General features: G+C 40.2%; 1 non-coding gene across 1 annotated transcript; it reads left to right on the forward strand.

Moving 5' to 3' along the window:
- The first annotated feature begins 5,769 nt into the window (after window positions 1–5,769).
- Window positions 5,770–5,876, forward strand: LOC142443967 (U6 spliceosomal RNA). The gene has a single exon (XR_012783664.1). It is a non-coding gene; the product is annotated as a U6 spliceosomal RNA (small nuclear RNA).
- The last annotated feature ends 239 nt before the right edge of the window (window positions 5,877–6,115 follow it).

The following is a 6,115-nucleotide window of genomic DNA, read 5'->3' on the forward strand; positions in this document are numbered from 1 at the left end:
TTTTGTCTGTTCTGTTTCTATTGCTCTCTCCCTTGCTTCTCACCTTTGTTTTGGGGGAAATGCTGACCATGTTGTTAGCTGTTTAACTCACAGATGATATTGCTTATTTTGTCATCCAATCTATTATTTAGGTGACAGGTGAACTCTGGGAGTGGTTTCAGTTTTAGGTGAATAGGATAGTTTAGGTTCTTCCAGTGACTCCCAGTCCAGTCTGCATATTTTTTTTAGTATTTGAAAAGATTAATTGGGATTTAATACATAGACCATGTCATTCCATGTTTCAATCACGTCCAGTACAAGTGTGCAAATGCTGCCATAATCAGTTTCCAAATGTTCTTTTTCTACATGGACTCTGAACATCAACCCCCTTTAACTTGTGTTGCGATGTAGGTGAAGAGTTCACATTCAACAATTTAAACACATTCTGTTTCCATGCATCCATTTTGTTCTCCTCAATGGATCATGGCTTATCCCATTTCCTCCCAGTGTTTCCCATTTCCATTCCCCCTTATTTTCTAACTATTCATGGGTAAATGCTACCCTCATGGTCTTAAGTGGCTGGTTACTCTAACACAGGTGCGGGCGTGTGTCGTCAGAGCTTACAGGTCATTGTCTTTGGGTCCCACTATTCTATCTGATCAATAATCCTGGTCTTATGATTTTGAGTTCTGTTTCACCCTTTTCTCTCACTCAAGAAGGTCCTGACCTTCTGATGTGATCCTTTAAGCAATGGTAGCTGTAGCCAGATACCATCTAGATCATCTCGATGCAGGGCTGTGCAGGTTGACGTTGGCATGGTCCAATAGTTGATTGCACTAATTGTTTCCATCTGTCTTTCATTTTCATCACTTCCTCTGTATGGGGAGAGACAAATAGTTGAACCTTTGATGGCTGTTCATTGTGTTTTAAGGCCCCAGTTGCTATTCAGAAGTAGGATGTAGACCATTGTACCTTTTCTTTCTTTCTTTCTTTCTTTCTTTCTTTCTTTCTTTCTTTCTTTCTTTCTTTCTTTCTTTCTTTCTTTCTATTGTTCTGAGTGATTTAAAAACCCAATGAATGGACTGAACAATCTTATATAGTCAATGGACAAACTCTAAACTTACTGCCATTATGTTGATTCTGACTCATAGCGACCCTACAGGACAAAGTAGAACTGCCCCTTGGGGTTTCTGAGATTGTAAATCTTTTAAAAAATAATTTATTAGGGACTCATACAACTCTTATCACAATCCATACATACATCAGTTGTGTAAAGCACATTTGTACATACATTTCCCTCATCATTCTCAAAACATTTGCTCTCCACTTAAGCCCCTGACATCAGCTCCTCATTTTTCCCCTTTCCTCCTCACTCCCTGCTCCCTCATGAACCCTTTATAATTTATAAATTATTATTTCATTATATCTTACATTGTCTGACGTCTCCCTTCACCTACTTTTCTATTGTCCATCCCCTAGGGAGGCGGTTATATGTAAATCCTGGTAATCGGTTCTCCCTCTCTACCCCACCCTCCGTCCACCCTCCCAGTATCGCCACTCTTACCACTGGTCCTGAAGGGATCATCTGCCCTGGTTTCCGGTTCCTATCTGTACCAGTGTACATCCTCTGGTCTAGCCAGATTTGTAAGGTAGATTTAGGAACATGCCAGTGGGTGGGGAGGAAGCATATAGGAACTGGAAGAAAGTTGTAAGAACATTGTATTTGTGAACTATGTGCTGGCACTGATCTCAGTTTCCCCCAAGACTCTGGCCCTGAGCCCCAAGCACACAGATCCAGTCACTCAAGGTGTTTGATCACAGCTGCAAAATGTTCATAGCTTTCTCCCTTGTATGTTTCACCACAATCATGGATACATTTTAAGCAAAGGAAGGTGAATACACATTTATGAATATCCTCTGCCAAACCTGTGTATATCAGTGAGGGTACTCACACTTTCCCTGACACACCTGTTCAGCCTGCAAATCTTTCCAAGCATCTACTCATAGATCAGCAGGATTGCAGGAGGATGTAGATAGTTTATAGCATTTGCATCTGTGAACTCCCAGTCTTTCAAAGCTGCAATCATTCCCCCACCCCATCCCCAGCTTCCCTTTCCTGTGCATTGCTTTACTCTTCACCAAAGTCAACACTTGTCTACCCTGTAACCTTTGATTTCCCCTTTATCTCTTCCCCCTCACACCTGTTAGAGATCAAAGAATGATTCTTTAATGTCGTGAAAATCTTTCCTAAACTTTATGGTGGTGATCTCATATAGCACTTGTCCTTTTATGATTGGCTAATGTCATTTAGCTTAAAATTCTTCAGATTCATCCATGTTAGGAGGGGCTTAGCAGATTTATCAATATTCTTTAACATTGGGTAGTTTTCTATTCTTTTACCCAAGGGCATTTAGCACATAGATGTCATTGTTGATGACAGATCTCAGTTCAAAGTAAGGAATACCAGAAAAAATGTTTGCTTGGTTTTTATTGAATATGCAAAGATATTAGACTGTGTGCATAACTTTTAGGAGAATGGGAATTCCAAACCACTTCATTGTGCTCATGTGGAAGCTGTACACGGATCAGGAGGCAGTTGTGGGAATAGAGCAAGGGAATACTGTGTGGTTTTAAATCCGGAAACTTATGTGCCATGGTTGTATCTTCTTCCTACATGTATTCAATCTGTATGATGAGCCAATAATCAGAGAAGTTGGCTTATATGAAGAAGAATGTGACGTCAGGATTGGAGGTTATTAACAACCTGCAGTATTCAGATGACAACATGTTTTGCTGAAAGTGAGGAAGACGTGTAACATTTGCTGATGAAGGTCAAGGATTAGAGCCTTCACCGAGGATTATGATTTAATGTAAAGAAACTACAAATGTTCACAACTGGACCAGTAGGTGACATTAGATAAATGAAGAAATGATTGAAGGTGTCAAGGATTTCGTCTTGCTTGGATCCATAGTCAATGTTCGTGGAAGCAATAGTCAAGAGATCAAACAACGCAATGCACAGGGTAAATCTGAAGCATAAGACCAGTTTAGAGTATTGAAAAGGAAGGTTGTTACGTTGAGCACTAAAGGGTGCCTGACCCATTCTATGGCATCTTCAATAGCCTCATGAGCATATGCAAGTTGGGAATAAGGCAGAAGGAAGAAGAGTTGTTGCATTCGAATTGTGGTGCTGGAGAAGATTATTGAATTTACCAGGGACCGCCAAAAAGAATAAACATCTATCTTGGAAGAAGTACAGCCAGAATGCTCCTTAGAAGCAAGGATGATGAATCTTTGTCTCATGAACTTTGGTTACATTATTGAGAGACCAGGTCCTGAAAAAAGGACATCATACTTGATAAAGCCGACCGACAGGAAAAAAAAGGAGGACCTATAATAAGATAGAGTGACACAGTGGCTGCAACCATGGGCTCAAGTATAACAATTTTAAGATTGGTACAGGGCCAGTCAACGTTTTGTTCTGCTGTACCTATGGGTTGCTGTGAGTTAGAAGTGACTCAGTGGCACCTGACAACACCAACGTTCATGTTGGGGTGTGGTAAAATTTCATTGCCATTTTGATGTGTAACTCTTAAATGAATAATTTTTCCATATGTTTATTGGCTGTCTGAATGCTTTCTTTGGTGAAGTGTCTGCTGCTACCCTCTCCCCCTTTAAAAATTGTATCGCCCTTTTCTAGGTAAGGTGTTGGCATTTTCTACAACTTTTAGAGTTTAGTCCCCAACCTGATATGTCATAGCTAATTTGTTTTATCAGTGTGTGGGCTCATTTTTCCTCCTTCAGTAAAATATTTTGATGCACATTTAGTGTCTAAATTGAGGTGGTCTCAGTCAACTACTTTATTGTGTATGGGTGTGTGGTTTTCCTTATGTTTATAGTATGGTTAGGGTTTGTAAGCTTTTTTCTTATTTAGTGATGATCTTTAGAATTCTAAATTTTGCATGTTGGTCTTTTACTCATTTTTGCATTTATTTCGATCTATTGTAGCAGATGTATGTCTTTCTTTCATTCTTCTTCACAGGGCTATCCAGTTTGGGAGACGCCGTTTGTCAAAGAGACAATTTCATTCAATGTGTTTGGTCCTTTTTCAAAGCTATAGTTCATCTGGATAGATGCACTTCTAAATTCTCAAGTCTGTTCTGCTGGTCCATATATCTATTACCAAGTCAGCATCAGGCTGGTTAGACTATGGGGAAGTGAGATGCCCCTAATGTTCTTCTTTAGCAGTACTTTGCTTAATCTGGGTCTCTTTTTTTCCATACATGATTGGCAATTAATTTTTCTACCTTTTTAAGGAATAATGCTGCCATCTGGATTTGCATTTCATTATGTCCACAGATTTCTTTGGGTGGTACTGATATTTTTGCAATGACAAACCTTCCACCCATCAGCATGGTATACTGTCCATTTATGTAGGTCTCTCATGGTTTCTTGTAGGAGTGTTTTGGATTCTTTTTTCACAGGTCTTTTGTTTGCATGGTTATATTTTTTCCTCAGTTTTTCATATTTTGGGTAATGACTGTAATTGTAGTGCTTTCTTGAGTTCAGTTTCAGTGCTCTCTTTGTTAATGTAAATGAATTGATTGATTTTGTGTGTGTTGAGCTTGTATGCTGCCACTTTATTGAAAATTTGATCGAGTTCCCAGTTTTTCTTGCTGAAATTCTGTGATCTGATAACAGGATTGTAGTACTTACATAATCTGTTGTCAATTTGTGACTTGAGAGGAGTAAGAGTGAAGGGGTGGAGTCTAGTCTGTCAATTGGATCATAGCCAATGAGACCTTTGTATGGACATGGCTTTCTCTGGGAAATCTGGTTTTGCCTTCTTGGAAGTGGGAGAGACTCTCTGCTCACTTCCTGTGAGACATTTCTGAGGAGAAGCCACCTGAAGCTACCCTCAGGGAGTCAGAGTTTTGAAGCTGAAGGAACCATGTAGAAACCCCGGCAAGCGCTGAGATGCTTACAATGCCACTGACTCCACAGACTTCCAAACCACAGGCCTGTGATCCTCCCGCATTCAGCATCATTGCATGCATGTGTGAGTCTGAAGAGGACTTTATAGATTGGTATTGGACACATGGGCTAATATTGGACTTAAGAACTTGATCTGGACTGGGCTGGGACATTTTCTCAAAATTCAATTGCTCTTGTATATTAGCCTCTTTCTTATTCACATATGAGTCTGCATGCATTTGTTTCTCTAGTCTACCTAGATGAACACAGGGTTATGTCATCAGCAAATAGAGAAGATTTTACTTCTTTTCCAATTTGCATGCCTTTCATTTCCCTTGCCTTATAGCTCAGGCTATGAGTCATAAGACAATATTGAAGCGGAGTGGAGGTAAAGTTGTGTGAGGTGCCAGCAAGGTGCTTCTGACCCACAGCAATTCTCAGCATTACAAAGCAAGCAGTGCCTGGCCCTGTGCCATCCTCCCAATTGTTCCTCTGCTTGAACCCATTGTTGCAGCCACTGTGCCAATTTAGCCTGTCAAATGCCTTCCTCTTTTTCACTGCGCCTCCACTTTCCCAAGCATGATGTCCTTCTCCTGACGTCTAGCGTGTGATAGATGAAGCCCAGCATCCTTGCCTGTAGGTAGCATTTTGGCTGTACTTACTCCAAAACAGATAGATTTGTTTTTTTGTGGTAGTCTGTGATACTTTCAATGTTCACTGACAGCATCATAATTGAACACATCAATTCTTTCCCCGTATTCTTTATTCGGTGTCTAACTTTCACATGGACATGTAGCAGTTGAAAATACCATGGCAGTGCTTGCTTCGGCGGCACATATACTAAAATTGGAACGATACAGAGAAGATTAGCATGGCCCCTGCGCAAGGATGACACGCAAATTCGTGAAGCGTTCCATATTTTAAAAAGAAAAAAAAGAAAATACCATGGCAAATAAAGAAAAAAAATACCATGGCGTGAGTCAGGCTCACTGTAGTCCTCCAAATAAGATTCCTGTTTTTCAACACTCTGAAGAGGTTTTGTGCAGCAGATTTACCTAATGTAATTCATGCTTTGATCTCAACTGCTGCTTTCAGAAGCATTGATTGTGGATCCAAGCAAGACAAAATCCTTGACAACTTCAACCTTTACTCCATTTAGCGT

This window comes from Tenrec ecaudatus, chromosome 3, assembly GCF_050624435.1.
Source record: "Tenrec ecaudatus isolate mTenEca1 chromosome 3, mTenEca1.hap1, whole genome shotgun sequence".
Taxonomy (NCBI): domain Eukaryota; kingdom Metazoa; phylum Chordata; class Mammalia; order Afrosoricida; family Tenrecidae; genus Tenrec; species Tenrec ecaudatus.